Source organism: Natator depressus, chromosome 8, assembly GCF_965152275.1.
Source record: "Natator depressus isolate rNatDep1 chromosome 8, rNatDep2.hap1, whole genome shotgun sequence".
Taxonomy (NCBI): Eukaryota; Metazoa; Chordata; order Testudines; family Cheloniidae; genus Natator; species Natator depressus.
This window is the reverse complement of record NC_134241.1, coordinates 89,987,928-90,012,704: the sequence shown is the minus strand read 5'-3', so window position 1 is coordinate 90,012,704 and position 24,777 is coordinate 89,987,928. Positions and strand designations below refer to the sequence as shown.

Below are 24,777 nucleotides of genomic sequence, written 5' to 3'. Positions count from 1 at the left end.
ATTGTTTAAGAGCGGAAACTGTATTCCTCTCTAGAAGTGAATTGCTGGGGCAGGGTTGGAAAGGTTGCAATGCTGCCCACTATACCAGACTTGGTTTGTGCATATTCAGAGGGCTTCTTTATCCAGAGCTGTCAATCCAGCACTTTTCATAACCACAAAATTAACTAAAAAAACAGTGATAGAATAAACAGTGAACATTGCAAACAAAATGACCAGGATATTATCAGTGGCAAAGTAAATAACTTTGGGTCATAGTTTACCCAAGCAAAACTGGGCAAATTGTACTCCTTTAATCCTCTTGCCATTCATGGAACATTTATGGTACTTTTGAAGGTCAGAGTGATTGCACACAGATCTTACAGATGCTGTCAGGTCAAATTTGGCTGAAAATTTAAGTTTGGTAAAAAATAAGGTATTACAAAAATTAAGGGCAAATATTTATATTAAATTATTCCATTATATTAAAAATATATTTTGGATACAATTTTAAGAAAAGAAGGCAAATAAACTTTCCCCTGAAGCATTTGCAACCCAAACATTGCGCTTGTGCATGAGAACCAGCAAGTGAAATTTTCTGGAAACAGAAACAAAAGTGAAACTTGACTGCCTATTTGCATTGTCCAAACAGTGAGATATGTGCACTGTTTGCACAATTAATTAAAAATAAACTAGCCACTTCAATGGCTTTGAAAATTTCACCTGTTACACATTTCATCATTAAATCAGCACACACAATGACATTATGTTGTTGCATACTGATAAAGTTAAGTCTTTGTATTTCTCTTTTACAGTTCATTAATGTGGTCAGGTGTTCAAATATAACTTCTGTTTGCTTATTTAATGATTACTGCAAATCTGTTATGTCAGATTCCACTGGTTTGCTGTATTCATGCATCCTGTGATAGGGTATGCAAAGTCCACGCTGAGGAAGGATTCAGAGTAGCAGCCGTGTTAGTCTGTATTCGCAAAAAGAAAAGGAGGACTTGTGGCACCTTAGAGACTAACTACTTATTTGAGCATAAGCTTTCGTGAGCTACAGCTCACTTTTGGGTTCAATCAGCCCTGACCTGCTGCACATGCAGAAGGTATCTGGCCTGGTAGGAGAATCTAACAGGGCTGAACCTGGCTCAGTTGGGGTCTGGTTGAGGAGAGCAGATCTCTGGCTCTTTTTCAAGGAGAGAGCTATGGCTGGATCTAGGAAGCTGAGGTGACCTGATGGCAGACAAGAGCCTCCTTGAAGGAAGCAAGGCAGGCCTGCAATAAGGAGCCCAAGGCAGTTGTAAAGGAAAGCAGGGGAAGTGAATCTCCCTAGTATTCTCTGTGCTGGTGGAGAAGCTTGCAGGGAGCAGAGAAACTCCTTCAGGGTCAGTTGAGAAAACTCCCCTACAGCAGAGCTAGCTGGGTGGTAGGAAGTACTAAGAAGCTCTGCAGGAGCCTGGAGAGAAGGCCTTGAGAATGTGATGCTGGTACACAGTACGCCCAGGAAGAGGCTGTGGGAAAGGCCCAAGATAGGGCAAGGTAGGAAGTAGTCCAGGGAGGTAGCCAGGGAATCTGTGTACATAGGCCTTGGCCTTTTATTAAAGGGCCCTGGACCAGAACCCAGAGGAGAGGAAGGGCCTCGGCTCCTTATGGGCTTGCTGATGAAGGTGGTATAGAAATCCCCCTGACACCAGAGGTAAGGATTATTGAAAATCTCTGATACAAGGAGTAAGGGCCAAAGGCCCAACATGGGGTCAGAGGGTTATTGTTTGGACTCTTTGTTTACCCAAGAAGGGCCAGGAGAATACATGTACTGGCTGGAGCGCTGAGTCCCAAGAGGAGGTGGATCACCAGCAGGCCTAAATGGCCTTTTAGTGGTAGCAACTGCGGGGAAGGCCGTGCAACTCTGGGCCCAGGCCTGGCAACAAGGGGCGAGTCATATTCTTCCATAACTGTTCAGTATATAGTCATTGTTTGCCCTTTATATATGGTATATTTTCTGTACTATATATATCATTAATTCCAAGTATATTGTCAGACCATTTTCAATTATTTTTTCCCTTTTGAAAGACCCAGTAGTATGTTTTTATTCTAGCATCTCCTCCTCCTCAGATTCACTTGGCTAAAACATGCAGTCTTAACCAAGCAAAACTCCAAAGGATTTGAAATGGTGCTCCAAGTCCCTGGGGCTCCCATTCAGCGAAACACTTACGCATGGACTTGAATCTATCCCTGCTTAGTAAATCACGTAAGCCTGGGCCTAAGACCATTCAAGTCAATGAGATAGATATAAGCATGAGTTTTAAAGTTGAAGACATGTGTAAATGGATTGCTGAATAAAATGCAGCCCTACAGGAGGTTTGGCCCAGTGTCTGATCTATATTTAAGGATCTCCAGAAGAGGTATCAGACTGTCACTAGTGGGCAAATTCTGCCCTTCTTCAGCTTGTGCTCACAAATGGGCGTAAAACAGTGCAGCAAAAATAAAGATGAAAAGTCTGACCCAGAAGTGTTGCTATTGATTCTCTACCAGATGCTGCAGTTCTTTAAACTCTTGTTCTCTCGAATGCTGCTCTTTGCAGGAGTGGAGTTTATAAAATGGAGCACCCCCAGCCAGTTGTGGTCAGTTGTTTGTTTGTTCTCCGCTTGGCAGTCAGCACTGACACTACTCCTATCTTCAGGAGACAGTGCTTTGATGAAGAGTGCTGGTTATCAGGGATGCATAGTAATGCAAACACTAAGAGGAAGTGAGGATTTTTCTTGTATTGGCCATGAATATGTCTGCATAAGGAGACTGTGGCGGCATGAGATGTAAATAGCTGATATTAAAGAGACACGCTGACAGGTAGATAGATGGGAGAAATTATCCAGTGAGCTTTTCTGCAGATTTATCCCAAACAGTGCTATGGAGCACTATAAGATCTTAGATCATCTGTCCATATATGCGGCAGCTACATCGGTTAAGGTCCTGAATCCTCTTGCTTGTGTTAGTGAGCTTGCACTGCTTGTTGGGTTATGCCCACAGTTCTTAGATTCTCCTACCCCAGATTGGAGAAGGGAAAAGAAAGCAGCAAAATCAAATACTTCAAGGCTTTGAAGTAAGTGATGGGACCTTTACAGCTGGATTCAGTGGCAGGGGATGGCAATGAAAGGTCTCTGTAGAGGCATTTGTGGTGTCAGAAAGCCACTGCAACCTTTCCTTTGCCAAGGAATCCTCAGGTGCCCAGGAAATGGCTGGAGAAAGGAGTGGTCAGGAGTTATGTTGATTCAGCACACCCACTGGAAGCCCTCCAAAGGAGCCCCATCAGTAAGTTAAACCCTGCCTGCTTAATGGAGAGCAAGGAGTGGCAACACCATCTGTTCTCCCTCATAGTGAATTTCCCCTGGGGGAAGTGAGGGCCGGGCTGATACAGGGAGATGTAATTTGCACATCTCTGTGCCAAATATCTACAGGGAATCTAGCCCTTGCTGTTTAAAGTGTTACTGAAAATCTGCTCCCTCCAGGCAGTCTGCTTGATTACACAATAGCCCAGAAGAGCTATTGTTACAAGTGGACATACCATGAACAAATATGGCCTCACAGGGAATATTTGTTACATGTATTTTCAATTCTGTTACACAGGAAGAAACATAATGCATTTTCAATCTGTTAGGTGCAGCAGCGCAGGAGAGAAGGCAGCTATGTAGTGATGGGCTCAGATGATCCAAAATATAAAACAACATGCAGTCTGGGAATGGGCAAGAACAGTAATTTCATGGTAGAGAGAGAGAAGAAAAGTCTTGAAATTTTAGTGTGTTTACGTAGAAAGTGGCCTGGTTAAAACATACATGGCTTGTGTGGCAGGATTTTTTGATGAAGTGAGACTTAAAACTGAAAAGATCTCTACTGGTTCACCTATCAGTAAGTCATCACCTTCATTATTATTACACAGCACTATACAAACATGGGAGATGCGGGGATCCCCTAGTCCAATGCATCCGATGAAGTGAGCTGTAGCTCACGAAAGCTTATGCTCAAATAAATTGGTTAGTCTCTAAGGTGCCACAAGTACTCCTTTTCTTTTAGTCCAAGAAGCTTACAACAATCTAAGGCCCTGGTTTTGCAAATACCTCATACACATGCCTAACGTTACTACTGTGTGTAGCCCTATTGAAATCAATGGGATTCCTCAGGGTAGTGGATTAAGCGCGTATTTAAGTGTCAGCAATATCTGGGCCCAACTAATAGGATACACAGGATAACTTTTGCTGCAAGAAGGTCTGGGGAGATTAGCTTCCTAAAAGAATGAGGTAAATTCAGGGAGGTCCTGAGGCAGACTAGACTCTCCCTTCTAAAATTGCAGCAGCATGACAGTGGCGCACTGTGGCATGCAGGAAGGCAAAGGTTCTCTTCTCTAAGCACATGTACAGAATAAAAACATTTATAAAGAGAATCAAGTACATTACACAGTCTTCCTTCTCTGTTCTTTGGGTACTTAGTGAGACAGTGTTGTCCACAGGTTAGAGGAAGGGACTAGAACTCAGAATTGCTTGGTTCAATTCCCAATGACTTTACTAACTTGCCAACACCTTGGACAAATCACTTCCAGCCCGATTTTCATCAATGGGAACTCCGGTGCTCAGTGCCAGTGAAAATCAGGCCTCTCTTTTCTCTGTGCCTCTGTTTAGCCATCTGCAAAGTGGCTATAACAATGTCTCCTCCATAAGGATGTTTTGAGGATGCATTGATGTTTGTAAAGTGCTTTGAGATCCTTGCATGAAAGGTGCTAAGTAAGTGCAAATATTATGATGACGATCCATTTAAAATGCTTTTTCTTCTCATTTTAAGAGCATGTTACTGGGCTATAGTTATAGTATTCAACAAGGAAAACCTTTGCAGTCAGGCTGTAAGCAAAGAGTGATGGCATGATACACTCCCCCTGTGTTAACCTATTGTATACATAATTTTTCCTGGTGTCAAATAGAAATATAGATCTTGGGGTGCAAACTTAATTCGTTTTTTAAAAGAAAAAATTACTAAAGTAGTGGATGGAGGTTGAGCAGTAGATGCAGTATATTTAAATTTTAGTTATATTTGATACAATGCCTCATGGAATCTTACTCTCAAAATTGTGTCAAATCAACTTGGATATGAACACTGTGACTGAGTGGAAACAGAAAGAAGGAGCAGTAACAAAAGGTAATTAATGCTAGATAACAAAATATCATCTTAGGAGGCGATATCTACTGCAGAACCACAGGGGAAACTGTGTTAGGTCACTTTTACTTAATGCCTTCACTAATATTATAGGGTACAAACTGCACATTAATGGAACTTGCAGATGATACTAAATTGGAAGGAGCTGCAAACACCAGTGGAAGGAGAGAATACAGGACATGAGCCAAAGTCCATTGAAGTCAGTGGAAAGTTTCCTGTGGACTTCAGTGGACTTTGGATCAAGCCCTTAGGGAATGAGAAATGTAGGCAGAGAATAACAAATGAGATTCAGTTTGAGAACATGCAAGCTGGTTAATGTTAATCCAAAGCGCACATTCATGGGGAGGCAGAAACTCACTATCAGAAAGACAGTGGCCAACTGGAAGAATGACAAAAGTCCTTGTGTGGCTGGCAGGAATGGCTTTCAAGGAAAAATTAAGAGCTAAATACAGTATGTCTAGATATGACAAAGGGGATAAAGTCTTGAAACTGCTTGGAAACTAAAGCTGGTACATAATGCAGCCCCTCACTTAGGCTGAAATTCACCCCTGTGCAGGGGACCAGTCCAAGAGCTATGCACTGTTTAAGTCATGCCCAATTTTAAGGATTGAATTGGTACATATTCCTTGTGCTGGACCTCTGCATGGGGTGAAGTGGGCTTTCACAGTGATGGCGAGGGCATCAGTGCTTTAGGAGTTGATGGTTGCCTGTGAATTTCATCTTGAAAGGGTTTGGGATCTGATTACATCGGAGACTGGCCCTCTCTCTATGAGCCACATATCCACAGTTGCAACCAGTGAAGAGGTTTGAGCTGGAGTTCCCTAGTTATGAATGGGTGGGAGCTTCTGACTGACGGCCTCTCCACTGTCGTTCTCTTGCCCCTTTGGTGCACTAGAGCCTTGTTAACTTTCTGTACATACTATGAGCTCATCTTTTTGTCCCGCGCACTCAAGGTATGTCTACACTGCAATTAAAAACCTGGGGCTGGCCAGTGCCAGCTGACATTAGGCTTGTAGGGCACAGGCTGCAGGGCTGTTTAATTGTAGGATATATGTTTGGGCTCAGGCTGAGACCAGGCTGCAGACTGAGCCCAAACATCTACACTGCAGTTAAACAGCCCTGTAGCGTGAGCAGCATGGGCCAGCCGTGGGTTTTTAATTGCCGTGTAGACGTACCCCTTAATACAGGCTGTCTGGGGATATGTTTTATCTCAAGTGTGGGGGTAGGGTGGGTATTTACAGCTGAGCAGTTCACTATTTATTGTGTTCATGGCATAAACACAGAAGTTAGATAAACATAAAATACTCGTTCTAGAAGGTTGCAACGTCACACTGCTTTAGTTTGTAAAATCCAGAACCTAATACACAAGAGCCAAAAACGGAGAGACAAAGCAGGCTGCTGCCTAAGGCAGAGAGTCACAACTCAACCTACCTTGCTCTAGGATGGCTTTTTGCAGGTTGACTGCTCCTGTTGTCTGCTTCCCTACACAGCCCCCTAGCACACAAGCAGGGCCAGGAAACACCCGGCAGGTTAAAGTGGTAGCTTGTAACTTCAACACCGTTTTCAATACATCACACTCATTACTCTGCAATATTGACATTGTAAGCTCCTCTCACCACCAGTGCCAGACCATGGGACGGGGGCACCTGCTATGTAACATCCTTTGGACATTGAAAGAAATGACCCAATTAATATCTGATGGGTGTGAACTCCAGGGAGATCTGGGAGTTCATTATAAGGGTATAACCAAGAGTGATGGAAGGAAATTAAGAAAGGGAAACATTAGGCTGAGTTTTCTGACAGTAAGATCAGTTAGTCCATTGATTAATCTTCATTCCCCTGCATTGCCGTGTTTAAAATTAGGCTGACTGTATTAGGGAATGTACAGCAGGGAACACAACCCCACAGTCAGGGAAGCGGGCTACTGGTCCAAATAGGCCAAATTCAGCCCTGGTGCAAGAGGGCACAGCTTCATTGCTTGAGGCTTCCCTGAGGTTCGTCTGTCTCACACAGGCATCTGAACTGTCCTAGGAGCCTCAAGTATTGGAGAGAACAAATGTGGCATTAAAGGCTCCGTGAGATCCTCAGTCAAGTGCAGCTCCAGCAGACTGCAGAACCATTAGACTAGTAGCCAGCTGTGTTGAACACCAGATGACTATTAGACCCCAATAAATGCGGCTTCAGTAGGTATATGCACAAGAGATAATGACTTGGCAAATTTAACTCAAACAAATCTGGCTTGGAACTACCCCAAAAGTACTTAATCAATGAAAGGAATTGTTTTCAAAATAATATGTGAAACTCTCAAGGAGTCTTTAGGTGTTTAAATAGCCATTTAATGAGATAGCAGTAAAAGTTATGCAGATATTTATTTTACTAAAACTGGTTATTGCTGTTCGTTAAATATAGTTTATGCTCTGCCAATATTTCCATTCAAAAGACAAGTTCAAGGCAAGACGCATCCTATCCAGACACTTCCCTTTTATGACTTGCCAGGGTAAGAAAAAAATCATTCAGACTCTTCCTCTAAAACCTCTTTGACGAGTGGCCACTAGTTTCTTCTGACCATGAATCAGGTAGCGTTATAAAAGCGGTGTTGGCAATTCTTGTCATGGTTTTTGAACATTCAGACATGGCAATACCATGAAGCTAGAAGCGCCAGGGCATTCTTCATCTCTTCTGGCTGCTTGCCTCTGTTTTTCTAGTTACTGTACATGCTGGAACAAAGACGCCCATCATGCAGGCTTTGGAGACTGGGCCCAGCACCATCTCAGCACAACCGACACCATCATCATTGATCAGACCCACTGCAAACAAACCAAGTTGGTGGCTTCTCCAAGTACATGAGGTTGTCTGCAACTTGGCCAGACCTTAATGCTCCCAGGCCTTTCTGAGGAGGTTTCCATGCTCATGAGGGTTGTGCTGGAGTCTGTGGTGGAATGGAGTCTGTGACTGCTGTTAAACAGAAAGGAGGAGGTGGGTCTAAGATCCACCCTGAAGGGAGAGCCACTTTTGCCTAAGTTGATCTGGAAAGAGATTGATGGCCCACCTTGAGGGATGGAAAGAAGTCTTGGAGCAGTGTCTTAATTTCTTAAGAAACAACAGGCACTCAATGGATGCTGGACACCTAACTCCTCTTTGTGCCTTTCAAAATCTCCCCCTCTGTGTCTCACCTGCTCTCTCTGCTGTCTCATTTGCTGGGTACAGGGCAGCTACTTTTTCCTTGGGCAGTGGCAGTGGTCAGGGAGCTGGTGTGATTCTCACACAGACCCTCCTGTGTGCCCCAGCTCTGGGCATGGAACTTGGCAGATAGCCCACACCTCCGCTTTGGGGGCAGGCTTGCTGCAGAGAGACTTTGGAGGTCAGGGAGCCCATTCAATGAGTCTCCCCAGAGAAGAGGCTGAGTGAGGCACTTGGGACACCAAGAACTACTTACTCTAGCCCGTGGCAAAAGAGGCCCAAGGATTAACTGCAGGTAGAAGACAGGGTGGGAACTAGGAAGATGTATAATCTTCACTAAGCTGCATGGATGGAGTGAAACTCTTTTGGTAATTCCCCGGGCTGCTATTGCTTTTACCTTTTTAACAACCCTATCAGCCCTGCTTTCTCCCTTCTGCCGCAGGAGTTAATGCCCATTTCAGTTCCCTCCAGCTCTCTGACCTTTAATAGCTTGGGGGTCTGTCTACACTAAGGAAACTCGAGCTCCATAGCTATGTTGGCACAGCTACGCTGGCATAGACACAGAGTGTAGATGCAGCCTATGCTGACAATGGGGGTTTTTCTATTGGCATACCACCGCTGCATCCCGGAACAAAGCACTCTTCTGTTGACATAGCTGCATCTACGCTGGGGATCATATCAGTGTAGCTATGTCAGACCAGTGTAACTATGCCCATATAACTTTTGGGCGTCCTCAGCAGTTGGGCATGAGAGAGAGACAGCAAGGTACTGTGCTCAGACCCTCAGGGAACAGCTCCTTCATTCTTCCTGTGGGCTGGTCTGCACTTGAAAGTAATATCTGCATAGCTATGCCGACATAACCCTGCAGCGTAGATGCAGCTGTGTCAACAGAAGAGTGCTTCCATCAGGGTAGCTAATGTCATTCGAGGAGGTGATGTTTCTGCATCTACAGAAAAACCCCTTCTGTCGGCATAGGCTCTGTCTGCATTTTGGGGCTCTGCTGGTATAGTCTCTGTAATGTAGACATACTCTGTGGTTAAATAAGGGTTCCCTGCTCACTGGCCATTAGCAGTGCCCATCACTGCAGCTAATGTTATAAAGGATCCTTTTGTACAGAACACCTGAAAAAAAAATTTTTTTGAACCTCCATCAACATGCAATATCCAGTGCATTCCACTCTATTCCACAGTTGCATGAGGTTAAAAGAACAGGACTTGGCTCACTGTGTAAACCCTCTGCTCATGGTCTGTACCACTTGCCTATATAAAAGCTTGCGCACACAGCAAATTTTGCAATGTCGGAAGTCTGTGTTACAATGTGATCATTCTCCCAGCTCTGATAGATCTGTTTGGTCTTGTCTGTGTGGATGGAACCAAACTATTTTCATAGCCCTGTAAAAACCTAGGACCTATCTACAATCTCAGTTACAACTAATGTTTTTCCTAAATTCTGATATGTGATAACATTAGAATCATGGAGACACACACACAACAAGTAATTTAATGTGAGAAGGTTTTAGAAATAAGGGCCAGCTCCTCAGTTGTGAGTAGGGTGAAAGTGGCAGGAATCCTGCTCTGCAAAGCTCAGGTTCTGCTCTGTTACACTGTTGTAAAGCAAGTGTAACTTCATTTACTCCAGCTTTTTCACCAGTGTAACTGAGAGCAGGATTTAGCTACAAGCAGGCAGGCCTCCGACTGCTCACAAGAATAAGACTGGCAAGGAAGTGTGCAAACTGCTCTCCTCTCTAGTCAATCATGCTCACAACTATCCTAGTTTAGTGACTGATGGGTGCTCACCTTCCTGCTGGGATTTTAACTCAGTTGTCACCTGCATCTGGGGAACTGTAGCTCTTTTTAAGGTACCAGGAGGACACTTTTTCTTTAAACTTTATTTTTTGTAGTGGTAGTGTAATTTTATAATACAACCTCTGAGCATCCTGAAAGGCTTGCTATCCTTTCTTCCTCCTGCAGCGAAGAAGGCAAGAATGACTCTGCAGCACTGAGTTCTCATAAATTACTGACCATACAGGAGGTTTTACTGCTTGTACCCACCCAGTCTGCCATACAGTTCAGGGAAAAGGGAGCTGAGTCAGATGGAGAATAAGAGCAGAAGCATGTTTCCACCTGTTAGCTGAGATATCAAATGGGCCAGACAAGCAAATAAGAGGCATCACAATTCAGGCTTTTTGAGTTTTGATGTGAATTGCATAACAAGTTGGGTTATGTAAATGCATGAGAACTTGTGACGGAAATGTCAGATCCTTCTGCTTACAACACAGATGTTGAGCTTTAGCAAAATTACCAGTCTAGCTACAAAAAGGAATCTAAGATTGAATAAGCATATAACAAGCGTAGTCTGAAAAGTTATCCCAGGACAGGCATAAGAGCCAGGAATTCCTACATTCTAATACTAGCCCTGACACTGACTGCCTGTTTGGCTGTGGGCAACTCACCTAACTACTCTGCTTCAGTTTTCCTGTCTAAGAGGTGGCTGAGAGTACTTCCCTATTGTGCTTCCCAGGGATATTGCGAAGATTGATTAGCTAATGTTTATACAGTGCTTGTTCTAAGTCTTACTGTATATCAACAACTAAGTTGTGACTTCTCTGTAAAGGCTAGCAGTGCCCTTTCCCGCCCAGGCTACCTGCCTCCCCATGACTATCTAGCAGCATTTCTGCAATGAACCATTTGGCACTGATTCCTAGAGTTTTGAAAAGTTTATGGATTCTGCACATTTTACAAAATGAGATATTTTCCCCAAAATAAATCCCCTATTTACCAGAGGAGTGTCACAATTATTTCTTACTTCCATTTTTGCCCCTTTACCATCTTTTGGGGCTGGCAGATACAAAAGCAGGGCGGTCACTACAAGGACAAGTCCTGAACCTGCTGAGCTGATGGCAAAGCTCTTGTTGACATCCAAGGGACTAGGATTTGGCAGTCTTCCCTCCCCAAAGCCACCTTGCAGTCTTCGCTTCAAGGTTGATACACTAAATATGTTGCTTTTTATTTTATTTAAAACAGGCAAAGTTATTTTTTCTCCTTGTACTGATATTTTTATTTTTTTTTATGTTTGCACAGCTAGGCTTGTAACGTATGTCCGAGGACACCTCGCTCATGTGTTGTATGGCCTGACATTCGACTGGCTAAGGAAATGGCTTCTGATGCATAGTCTAGCATATGCACATTAACACATTAAAGGAGACAAAGACTTTCATGGAATGTAGACTTTTTCCTTTTTATAAGGAGATCATGAGTAGGCACCTTGTCTTTCATCTATGGCTATTTTTGAGCCTGATTCTGCTCTCATAGTGGTGTAAATCAGAAGAACCTCCACTGAAGCCATGGAACTACAGTGGTTTAAAGTTGGTGTCAGATCAGAATGAGGCTCATGGACTCTAGTTGGTCTTGCACATTATTACACTGACTAATGGCCTAATTCATTCAAAAATATGTGCAACATTCACTTTACACTGCAGTCTACAGATTGCTTTTTCAGAAGATATGCACACTTTTCTGATTCATTAACTGCATTCAGGCCATACAGAACTGATCGCACTTCTCCATCATGTACCCAAAATGTGGACAAGTTCAGTCCATCAAACGATCCCAAAACATACACAGTAGCAGTCTAGGGTAAAGATATCAGCTGCCATGTTTAACTGATAGTTTAAAAGTTATACAGTATTTGCTGAAATCTGTATCGTGCTGTTCAAGAACAATGAAGTGTCATAGCAACTATGCTGTCATATGGTGCGCTCAGTGGGGAAAAAATATTAACACAAAATGTTCACTTGGAACTTGTCAGGCCAGATTCATGCCTGATGAAATTCCAAAGGCTTCCCTGCAGTCCTAGCAAACATGGATTTGGCCATAATGCTTTGAAATAAAATGTTACTTGAAAAATATTTGGTGGGCATGTTCCAGGAGCATGACCTGAACTAGTAGCTTTGTGGTAAAGATTGAGCGAATGAGCTTTATTAATATAACATCATTCATCTTGAAGGATCCCGGTGTATTTTGTAACTTAAAGAATGTGCAGGGATCAAACTACCCATCAGTCAGATGCAACCATTTCTGGGAAAGCAGAGTCTGTTATATTATATTTCTGTCCTCAAATGTACATACTAGCATTAGATTCTATGGGCCATATTTTAAGCACCCACTCATGGACCAAATTTTAAAAGTCCTTGACTTCCATATGAGCACTCAGCAGTTCCCAGTGTGATGCTGGTTTTTTTGAAAAGCTGGCTGTGTTTGCTGACCTTATTGAAGGAAGGGTCACAGAGCAAAATGGAATAATTTTGCAACATACGGGCTCTATTATTTATTTTTATTACAGTGGGGCCTAGAAGCCCTAACTGAGATCGGGTTCCTCTGTGCTAGGCACTATGTAATAAAAGAAAATCCATGCTCTGAAAAGTTTACCAGCCCAAGGTCCCGTACCCCCCAATTCCTTTTGTGGCAGTGAATCAAGTCCCATGTAGTCAGAGTATCTATATTACAAAACCTGATCTCTACTGCAAGCATTTCCACCTTCTTCTAATACAGCATCTATTCCCTGTTTCTGGAGGCATCACAACAGAATGGATCAAACAGCAGTCTGCTCTGGTGTTGCAACACTAATTGTACGTTTTATTTCCAACGTCCAGATACCAATATAGCTACCAATCGACCTGGCAGAGAGGTGGAGTATCGCTGACAGGCCCCAGTTGTCAGGCAGCAGCACTGAACCTGAGACCTTTGGAGCTAAATGCATCAGCCTCTACTGCATGAACTAAAAGCTACCTGCCTCTTAGCCAAGGCTATAGCAGACTCCTCAATCTCTAGATAAAAACAACGAGGAGTCCGGTGGCACCTTAAAGACTAACAGATTTATTTGGGCATAAGCTTTTGTGGGTAAAAAACCCCACTTCTTCAGATGCATGGAGTGAAAATACAGATGCAGGCATAAATATTTATGTAATTTTCACTCCATGCATCTGAATGAGAACTGTTTTAAGCTGCGCCACAGGCCACACCATGCTGCTTGGCCCTGCTCTGGCGCTCCGGCTGGGGCGTTGGGTCAGGGGCCACACCCCACGGCTCCGGAAAGCTGCGGCATGGCCCTGCTCCAGCTCCGACATGCTCCAATGGGAGCTGCAGGGGCGGTGCCTGCGGATGGGGCAGCATGCGGAGCCACCTGGCCGCGCCGCCACGTAGGAGCCAGAGAAGGGGCTTCTGGGAGCCACTTGAGGTAAGCACCACTCAGAGCCTGCATCCTCTGAGCCTCTTCCCACGCCCCAACCCCCTGATCCCCCCACCCGCTCTCCAAACCCCTCAATCCCAGCCCAGAGCACCCTTCTGCACCCCAAACCTCTCATCCCCAGTCCCACCCCAGAGCCCGCACCTCCAGCTGGAACCTGCGCCCCTTCCTGCATCCCTGCCCCAGCCCTGATCCCCCTCCTGCCCTCCAAACTCCTTGGTCCCAGCCCAGAGCACCCTCCTATACCCCACACCCCCACTCCAGAGCCCACACTCCCTCCTGCACCCCAATCCCAATCCTGTGAGCATTCATGGCCCGCCATACATGTGGCCCTCGGGCCAAAAAGTTTGCCCACCCCTGCTCTAGATGGTCTAAGTGCCTCTAGAGGGGAACAGAACACTACACCAATCAGGCATGGTTACAGTGGCACTGAGTGATATCCACTACAGTACAAGGGCCTGAATCTGATTTCACTTACACCGGTTTACATTTTGTGACTCAAGTGACTTCAGTGGAGTACTCCAGATTTACACCAGTGTATGTGAGATTGGGATCAGACCTGTATAAATTTTGTCTTAGTGCTATAAGACATCACAGATTGAAAGTCTTGTTTTTAAGAAGGCAATTTATCACTGGGCTCACCAGGTCCTGGCAGGGCTGTGACTTGAAACCTATTACCAGTGAGAAAATATAATAAATCTTGTGATGAGAGAAATTGCACTGTACTCACTTTACTAACAAAAAACAAACAAACAAACCACCCTGGGCACAATTACTGCATAGTGACACAGAAGTGGGTCCATGAGCCATGAACCCCGAGCCCCAGGGTCCCGCAGGGCAGAAGCCAGGAGCCCAAGCACCCCACAGAACAGAAGCCCTGAACTCCAGCACCATGCGGGGTTAAAGTTGGGAGCCTAGAGCCCCAGCCCCGCATGGGGCTAAAGCCCTGAGCTCCAGTGCCCCGCTGGGAGCCTGGAGCCCCAAAACTGGGAATCTGGAGCCCAAAGCCCCATGAGACTAAAGTCCAGAGCCCACAGAGAGGTAGAGTCTGGGTAAAATTACACTCTGAGTATCTATGAGGATGGGTAGGGGTGGGAACCATATATTACATCCTGAGTACCCATGAGAGAGGGTTAGGGGTGGAACCTTAAATTGTGCAAGTAACATGAGCCCCAGTGCCCCGCAGGGCTAAAGCCTGGAGCCCTGGTGCCCCACGGGGAGGAAAGGTCAAGCTCCCCCCCACACCGCAGGGCTAAAGTTGGGAGTCCTGAGCCCCAGCATCCCATGGGGCAGAAGCTCCAAGCCCCACCACCCTGCAGGACTAAAGCTGGGACCCCTGAGCCCCCGTGCCCCGCATAGTTACCTGACCCTGTCAGGTAATTAAGCAAAACTTCTAGGTTTTGTCATTTTGAAAATAGCAATAGCAACATTTTCATGAATTTTTTTGCTAGTGCATGAGAACCTGAAAGTGAAAATGACTAGAAACAAAAATGAAAATGTCTAGTCTATTTTCCTTTTCCAAGATGAATGACATTTTAAAAAGGGAACTGGAAAAAACAATAAAAGCAAATTAAATTTTAAACATTTTTTTGCTGGGCACACAGGCCAGGGGAGATATTTTCCTTTTAAATATATATATATTTTAACCCGAGATGGCACTTTTATAATCTATGGAGTTTTCTTTACTCTTTGCAAATGTGAATAGGGTTGATTTGTTTAGTGCTTATACTGTTCTGGATGTTCTACCCCAGGGGTTCTCAATGTTTTTCTTCCTGAGGGCCCCTGCAACATGCTATACAAATTCCAGGACCCAGCAAGGGCGGGAGAGAGGCAGGGCTCCTGGATCCAGCTGCAGGGGGGCTGTCTCTGGGCTTCAATCGCAGGAGGGGGAGAGTCTCAGGGCTTCTGCCCTGCCGGGCTTGGGGGCTTCTGCTCCATGGGGCTAGGGGTTCAGGGCTTCTTTAGCCCCATTAGGCTGGGGGACTCGGGGCTTCTGCCCCTCCAGGTGCCAGAGTTTGGGGTTTGTGCCCCGCAGGACACCAAGTCTCAGGGCTCTCAGCTTTAGCCCCGCGGGGCAGAGGGGCTGGGAGCTCCAGGTTTTAGCTCTGGGCTCCTGGCATTAGCGGCTCAGGGCTTCTGCCCCTCCGGGCACTGGGGCTTGGGGCTCCCGGCTTGTGCCCTGTGGGGTGCTGGGGCTCAGGGCTTGTGGCTCCCCTGAAATGGGGGGCTGTGCCCCACCGTTTGAGAACTGCTGTTCCATGGTATACAGTGCTTGATTCGCTGGGTAAATGGGGGGAGTAACTCCACTGAAGCTAACGGGATAAAACCAGGGTGAGTGGAAAATCAAGCCCATTCCCTGCCCCAAGGACTTACAGTGTAACAAACAGTGGGGGGAGGGGGCTGGGTAGCAGTTAGCGGGGTTTTTCCTTCTCTTCTCTCCCCCTGCTATTGATAGGTTCGGTTTTTGTGGCCTTCACAGCCGGAATGACTCCCACATGGACGATGATCAGCAAAGTTCCTGGCCGGTGCAGCTCGGATGGTAACTCACCCCCAGCTAGCTCGGCTTCCTTGGACTGGACAAGCCCTGGGCAGCCCTGGGGCCAGGAGGAACCCGATGTCACAAAGCGGGGAAGAAAGGAGGAGGGAGACGCTCACCGGGAAACAAACGACCCTGGCTCCGCAAAAGCACCCGGCCCAGCCGACTCCAGCCAGGTCCCTTCTCAGGGCGGCGCGGGCAGCCGCCTGCCTGGTTCCCGACGCCTCGTGTCCTGCGATCGCATTTCCTCGCTGCCCCAGCCGGCTGCTGTTTCCAGCTGTGGGGGGTGAGGGGGCAGATCTCCACCTCCCCCCCCCCCCCGACAAGAGATGGCAGAACCGCTTGCAGCAAACAGCTGGCATCTAACTGCCTAGTCAAGCACGGGGCTGCCCGGCTCGGCTCGGCTCGGCTCAGCTCAGCAGCTGCTATGAACCTAACCGTGCCCGATCTCTCCCCCCTCCCCCAGACTGCAGCTCTGGGGCTGGGCAGTCCCGCGACGGGCGATCCCCGAGCGCTCCCCGGCCGGAGGGGCAGAGATAGATGCTCATGGAGCCCTTTGGCTCTTTTGTGCCCCCCCCACCCCACCCAGGCGTCCCCGCCCCAGCCCAGCCCTGCACTCCGGGAGACAAAGGCGGCTCCGCCGCGGAGGGCGAGCGGCGCGCTGACAAAGGAGCGAAGTTTCTTTACCTTGGGAGGTGTCTTTAGTTCCTGCCCGGCTCGCCCGGCTCCAGCAGCTGCTCTCAGTCCGCCCCTGGGCTGGCAGCACCTTCCCCCCCTCTCCCCCGCCGCCCTGGGCTGCGTGGGCTGCGGCTCCCCGCCTCCCGCTGCCAGCTGCCCGGGGCTGAGCCAGGGGGATGCTCCCGGAGACAGCCCGGGAGGCAGATGCGAGGCTCGGTGCCTTCCCCGAGACTTTCTGAGCCTCCCTCGCTGCCTGGAAGGCGGGCCCGTCCGCCCAGTGCCCACGAGCCTCGGGCGGGTGGAGAGCTTTGCCCCTCGCGAGTTCAGCGCGGCTTCAGCATCTCGTGCCACCCTCTCGCTTGTCTCGGGGCTTGACAGTGTCGGGGAAAGAAAATGGAAGAGAAAGGGCTTCAGATATTGGATTCGCCGGGTAAGGACTGGACTCCTCACACCTCGTCGTTACCTAGTGCTTTGCCCTTTCCAAGCCTTATGCTGCTCATCCATCAACCCTGTAACCCCCCCCCCACACACACACACACCTTTATAAAGGTATTAATAACAAGAAGGTGGAAATCTGTGGTGTGTTTTCTACCAAATCCTGCGGGGGGAGGGACTCCAGCACTTGCTGAGGTCTTTAAGGTCCGCGCCCGCGTTCTCATGCAGCGCACACCACTTGACTAGCTCCAAGGGCCAGCTTCGTCTCTCGGGCTGGTCTAAAGTAAGGGCCGTGGAATGACGGTGTATTTGAATCTTCCTAGTGGAGTCCAGCACTGAGCAATGGCATTGAATTCAGCAGTGACAGAAGCAGTGGTGTGTATTACACATGAGGTGTGAGTGGGTTAAAGTAATAATAAGACTTCAGCCTTACACAGTACAGTGCTCTCTTCATCCGCTCATCTCAAAGTGGGTTAGGAAAGAAATTGAGCGTCATTCGTTATTCACATTTTCAGAGAGGGAAGCTGAGGCCTTACCTAAATTCACACAGAAGCTCAGGAGCAGAGGCAAGAACAGACCCTGGCCCTCCTAATTTCCAGCCCCGTGTCTTACCCACAGGTCCCCACTCCCACTGGCACCCCTATGCCATTCAGTGAGTGTGCAAAAAGAGCGGTTATACTGTAGTTTTGTTTTGTTGCAGTTCTCTGGAAGCACATCTAATCCTGTTTGCACATGTAAAAGCAAGATGCCACTGGGAATGAATGTCCAGGCCCAAACTGGCTTGTTAATTGCTGTTTGGCATCCTTAAGCTTCTTCTTCCTTTGTACACATCACAATATCTAGATTGGTTTCAGAGCAGCAGCCGTGTTAGTCTGTATTCGCAAAAAGAAAAGGAGGACTTGTGGCACCTTAGAGACTAACCAATTTATTTGAGCATAAGCTTTCATGAGCTACAGCTCACTTCATCGGATGTGTTCAGTCGTCTAACTGCTACATCGTTGAGGGTAGCAAGGTATTGCCTTCCACCCTCTAATCTAACGGAGCACTCCTCCACCACATGTTTGACCGTTTGCATCACTGCCCTGCAGTCACACTGTGAAAGATTGGACTAAGCCAAATTTCTTCGTTGTGGCAGCTGCTCTGGCTGTTTCAATCAGCAGCCTACTAACCCAAGTCCAGGATCTGCATCCCAGGTTGCAAACAGGTGGATGTAAGTTAGGGCTTCTGAAATTCATTAGCATGCTGGTCTCTCTATCCCAGAATTGCTACAAGGACATAGCTGTTGGCCTTGTTATGCTGTTATTCACCTAAGACTGGCACTGGGCCAGCAGTCCTGGATGTGAGGGCATGAATGGCTGCTGCAAAAGGATGTCACAAAGTCAGTCATAGCAAGTCAGCAGGATCTGCAGGGGTAGGTGTTTTCTTCTGGAGGCAAACAGATCTTCTTGGAGGACGTGTCCACTGCTTGTTTGCATCTATTGGAACCATTGTGAGTCTTGGGTGCAGCAAGTTGTTTTAATCTGCCATGGCCCTCCATGCAGTTTTAAGGGTGATGGTGTCTCATAGAAGTTTTGGGGGAATGATATGAGCCAACACTTATAAATTAGATGGTAATGAGGGGTAATAAGGCAACTACTAACCATAAGGGTGGCTGTGTTGGGCTTCGAATCAACTAGATGTGTGTGCCGATTTCTGCCCCTAACTGCTGAGTGATATTCACTGGAGCATCAGGACTGAGGTTTGTAAAGCATTTGCCTCTGCTCCCCAGGAGGTTCCTGCTAGCATCTGGATCAAGGCAGTGTGGGAGGTGGACATTGTGTTCTAGATGGGACTGGTATGCTAGACTGCAGCCCAGTTTGACTCCTAAATAAGTGAGAAATGGCTGGAAAGGGGGTGGACAATCCTCAATGCAGACTGTAAGGGATGGATTGGCCAGACAATTGTTTAGATGAAAGGTTGTGTGGCAACTGTCTGAGACTCACTTAATGTAAGTTTCCACTGACAAAGGTAAGCAGACAGAGCATTCATGTCCTGACTGGGTGACCCTTTAATACTATGTAGATCATCACCCACCTCAGCGAGACAGACACTATCCACGTATATGCACTTATCGGCTGTAGTTGTTAGTAGGTCATAAATCTATGTGTTGAAAAGAGATTAGCTAGAAAGGGGAATGTTACAGAGATGCCTAAGCAGGCTGAGTTTATCTCCAATTTACTAGATAACGCTCCAGTTTGTTATCTTTTCTTTGGTGAACCTCACCATGGGCTTACAGGGGATAGTCTGCAACAACTCGGCAGTTGCTTGGTGACCAGCTGGGACAGTCCAGACTTGTCTTTAGATCTAAAATTGCCTGCAGGCACTTCATTCTGGTTTTGTAAATGATACTTCAGTTGGCCTTGATTGTACAGTGCCATTTTCAATCCTACATTGAACTGCTTCTGACTTTTTGAAATAGCATCATGCCAACGTATGATACAGAGGCCCATTGGTGCCCATTGGCAAAGGGTTCACTGTTCTTTACAAGCAACTTATGTCTCAGATCTGACAAAGCCACTACATCTAATATAATAACAGGTTTCAGAGTAGCAGCCGTATTGGTCTGTATCCGCAAAAAGAAAAGGAGTACTTGTGGCACCTTAGAGACTAACCAATTTATTTGAGCATAAGCTTTCGTGAGCTACAGCTCACTTCATCGGATGATCAAGGTGGGACATTTCCAGCACAAATCCAGATTTGTGCTGGAAATGGCCCACCTTGATTATCGTACACGTTGTAAGGAGAGTGATCACTTTACATAAGCTACTACCAGCAGGAGAGTGGGGTGGGGGGAGAGAAAACCTTTTGTAGTGATAAACACTCATTTTTTCATGATTTGTGTGTATAAAAACAAACATCTTCTGTATTTTCCACAGTATGCATCCAATGAAGTGAGCTATAGCTCACGAAAGCTTATGCTCAAATAAATTGGTTAGTCTCTAAGGTGCCACAAGTACTCCTTTTCTTTTTTCAGTCATATGTTGTTTCCTGGACATATAATGCAATGGGAATTGTTATTAACAAATAAGGATGCCAGTGGCTCTGATAACAAGGCAATAATGCATCTGAATGAACAACCAATTAGACTAAAACCCTCAGTAGCTTATTCAGAGAAGGGAAAGGTATCGACAGCAGACATATTGGCTTCCATGCTTTTTTCTCACCATTATTTGAGTAAAACAGAAACAGTATGAGAGGTTTTGAACTTCATGGAAAATAATAAAATTGGTCAAACTCAGGGAATAAATTTGATAGGAAACTGTGGAAAAGGTAATGTTAATCAAAGCAGATGGAAGAAACAATGGGATAGTGGTATTTTTAAAGTGGAAATATATTGCCCTGGATTGTTGGAAGGTAATATACCTCTAGATGACTGTAACCCATTATAGGAAACCTGTGTGTTTTTGTACTCATGTCCTGTCATTGTCCACGGATCTGGGAAACAGAGAAATTGGAATTGGTCACTTAAGATTTTTCCCTCTCAACATCCATAGCTGGAAAAAGGTGAGCAGGTTGAGCTCTTGAAATACAAAGTGGGCCACATTCTTGGCATACCTACACACTTCCTCCTTTACACCCATTCAGGCCTTGATTCATTGAAATCTGTAAGAATCTTGTCTTTCTGCTGACTTCAGTAGACTTACATTCAGATACATAAAGAAGTAAAGAAATTAGTTAACAGAATTGTATTTCTTTGGGATGCTTCTGCGATGTCAGAGCCCAGTATAGCAATGTAATACAGCCAACCTTTGGCCTTTTGACTAAGAGACCAGTCTCTCTGGCATCAGTGAAACCAGCTTGCTAATTCCACAGAGTTGCAGCTGCTTATGCAAAAAGTTAATTAGGCCCTCTGTCTGGTAGGGGAGAAGCAACCCTGCTGCTCAGAGCCACCAGCCACTATCACAGAAATAGAAAGGAAAAAGAAAAATGAGGATGGTTTAGAAATGCAGCTAACGCGAGAAATAAAGAAAAACAAAGTGTGACCCATTCTGTATATTAAAACTTGTCAACATTTAAAAGAAGACTCCTGTTGGGCTAAGTTTTCATAAAGGCAACCCTCGCCGCAGCAGTAAGCAGCTCTCCTTTCTAGCTGATGTGTAAATAGAATTCATCAGAGCTCTATATTTGGCTGACCATCATGATATTCAGCAAATCAACTATGTGGGGAGCTGGGTTAAAAGTCCAAAGGTGGGCGGAGGCGTCATTAACAGAGAGAAACTGCCTTGAACAACAGAGTTAAATGATCAGACTCAGACACGCATTTTGTTTTTCGAAAGGAGAAGTACTACTGAAGCTATGCACAATTGTTTTAGTTTGCATGCCATGGCAAATGGCTAGAGCTGCAAGAGACCTGGAACAGCATTGCAAGACAAGTAATCTATCTGTAGGGAATAACTGTTCTCGACGAATTTCAGTGAATTTGGTCTCAGCAGGCTCTTCTTCAATCTAAGTGATTGGAGTCTGTCTGTTCTGACACCTTCCTTTCCTCCCCTTCAAACCTAAAACTAATATTTAATGTGGACAATGTGAGGAAAATCCAGTTCATATTTTAAGTTTTGAGCTCCCTCACATCTCTTATGTATAGAGACCTACATGACCTTGATCTATTCACTATAATGAGAAAAGGAGTACTTGTGGCACCTTAGAGACTAACCAATTTATTTGAGCATAAGCTTTCGTGAGCTACAGCTCACTTCATCGGATGCTGTGAGCTGTAGCTCATGAAAGTTTATGCTCAAATAAATTGGTTAGTCTCTAAGGTGCCACAAGTACTCCTTTTCTTTTTGCGAATACAGACTAACACGGCTGTTACTCTGAAACCTGTCACTGTAATGAGATTACCTTTCAAGACTCCAAGGACATAAAGAAATTAGTTGTGTTTAGTGACCTTATGCAGCGGTTTTTATTCTTCTTATTTTGATACATGTACAGCTAGACTCTGACCTCTGTCTCATTCTGAGTGCTCTCTGTCTGCCTCTATCTCTCTCTTCCTCTCTATGACCTCTAAAGCAGTGCTTCTCAAGCTATCTGATGTGGGGGACCGGCAATTTTTTTTCCCAACGTGCGCGCAGACTGGCAGCCGATGGCTCGCGGACCGGCACCGGTCCGCGGACCACCACTTTGAGTAGCACTGGTCTAAAGTGTTCGGTCATATTAAGACTTTCAAAGTTCCTTCCACAGTCAAAAGAAGAAATTATATACTTAAAACCTGTTAACTACAAACCAAACACAGGCCACCAGGCGGTTGCATATATTCTGCCATTGTCCCTTGGGCCAGGTGTTGGCCAATTGCAATCTTGGATAGGAGACTGCTGAGGAAAATATAGATGCTGCAGTGATGGTAAAACATCCCACAGCACTTTAAAAGGGAAAGAAGTGTTAATCTAAACTGAAGCTAAATTCCAATTTGGGTAATTATATGTTGCCTACACTAACCACACTACTAATCTGCAGTATTCCACCCCGGTGGAGCATGGAATTTCCCTGGAAGTTGAACAAAGAGAATGAGATGTTAGCACAGCCTGTTAAAAACATGGAGAGACTCAGAGAGAGGGAGAACAAAAGGGACAGACTTTAGGAGGAAGTTAGGGCATGTTAGGGACCAAGTGAAGCTGAAGGAAACTGACTGTAGAGGTCAGAGAGAGACTCCATGATTCAGAGAAGTCATGAACTGGAGAAGTGTAGGGTTGCCAGGCATCCAATTTTTGACTGGAACACTGGGTTGAAAAGGGATCCTGGTGGTTCTGGTCAGCATTGCTGACGGGGCTGTTAAAAGTTGGGTTGGCGGTGCAGCAGGGCTAAGGCAGGCTCCCTGCCTGCCCTGGCTCTCTGCAGCTCCTGGAAGCGGCTGGCGTGTCCCTGCGGCTCCTAGGAAGAGAGGGGCAATCGGGGAAGCTCCGCGCACTGCCCCCACCCCCCAGCGCTGGCTCCACAGCTCCCATTGTCTGGGAACTGCAGCCAATTGGGGCCAATGGAAGCTGTGGGGGCAGCACCTGCGGGCATGGGCAGCACATGGAGGCCCCTGGCTCCTCCACCTAGGAGGCGGACATGCTGGCCGCTTCCAGGAGCCATGGAGCCAGGGCAGGCAGGACCTTAGCCCTGCTGCGCCGCTGACCGGGAGCCACCTGAGGTAAGTGCCACCCAGCTGGAGCCTGCATCCTGAACCCCCTCCTTCACCCCAACCCCCTGCCCCAGGTCAGAATCTCCTCCTGCACCCTAATTCCCTCTCACAGCCCACACCCCAACCCCCTGCCCCAGCCCCGAGCCCCCTCCCGCAGCCTACACCCCACACCCCCTCCCGCATCCCAACCCCCTGAGCCCATCCCACACCCAAACTCCCTCCCAGAGCCAGCACCCCCTCCTTCACCCCAACTCCCTGCCCCGGGTCAGAATCTCCTCCTGCACCCTAACTCCCTCTCACAGCCCATACCCCAACCCCCTGCCCCAGCCCTGAGCCCCCTCCCACAGCCTACACCCCACACTCCCTCTCACATCCCAACCCCCTGTCCCAGCCCTGAACCCATTCCACACCCAAACTCCCTCCCAGAGCCAGCACCCCCTCCTTCACCCCAACCCCCTACCCCAGCCCTGAACCCCCCCTGCACCTCAAACCCCCCATCCCCGGTCCCACCCCAGAGTCTGTATCCCCTCCCTCACCCCGACCTCATGCCCCAGCCCAGTGAAAGTAAGTGAGGCTGCGGGAGAGCGAGTGATGGAGGGATGGGGGATGGAGTGAGTGGGGGCAGGGCCTAGGAGAAGAGGCGGGCCAGGGGCGGGGCCTCACGGCAGAGGTGGTCGGTTTTGTGCAATTAGAAAGTTGGCAACCCTAGAGAAGTGCGACCCAGCTAAGTGCACCTGGATCCTTAAAGGACACTGTCCAAATCATGCTCCAGAATGGTGAGGAAACTTGGCCCGGTATTTGTAAACAGGCATGTAGTGAAATGGTTCTCAAGGGATTAACTGGGTTACTCATAGTATTACTCCCTTACTTCCTGTTTAGGTAGTGGGTTCCCCCACACTCTTTTTGTTATGTAGTTTAATAAAGCAGCACATTCCCATCATGCAGTACTGTGTTTCTTGTGTACTGAACAGTCCCTTTACAAAAGGTGTTTCTTGTTTTGCTCAGATCAATATACCTCTTGTGCTATCTAATGAGTAATTGTTTTAGAAACCCTATGCAAATCTTGGGACTGTTTGTCTTAACTATCATGTGAACCTGAAGAGCTAAACTGTATGTAGTATCTTACTGAGGAGTAGACCGGTTTCAAGATAGTTCTTGAAGAGTTTATGTGCAAAAATGAGGTAATAACTTTCTACTGCTTGGTCTGACTGCAGCCTGCTGCTGCCCTGTCCTGGGCATCTTTGTTTCTGCCCCAGCAGGCAGTGTGTCTCAGGAAATCAAAATCTGCAGAGTGTACAGGAACTGTGGCATCTCTCTACTTCCTGGAGGACTTACTCTACAGTACATTTTCCTTTTTTTAACTTCCCGA

At 46.6% G+C, this 24,777-nt stretch overlaps 1 protein-coding gene across 2 annotated transcripts in view; it reads right to left on the bottom strand.

Annotated features, from left to right (window-relative positions):
- Positions 1-16,903, bottom strand: part of KANK4 (KN motif and ankyrin repeat domains 4) — a 56,285-nt gene extending 39,382 nt beyond the window's left edge. The window contains exon 1 of one of the 2 annotated variants that reach the window (XM_074961608.1): positions 16,823-16,903. The gene's annotated coding sequence lies outside the window, so the exon portion shown is untranslated. Of the gene's footprint in view, positions 1-16,254; positions 16,402-16,822 lie in introns of those variants that run through there. The other variant, XM_074961609.1, reaches the window with a different exon arrangement.
- Between the last annotated feature and the right edge of the window lie 7,874 nt (positions 16,904-24,777).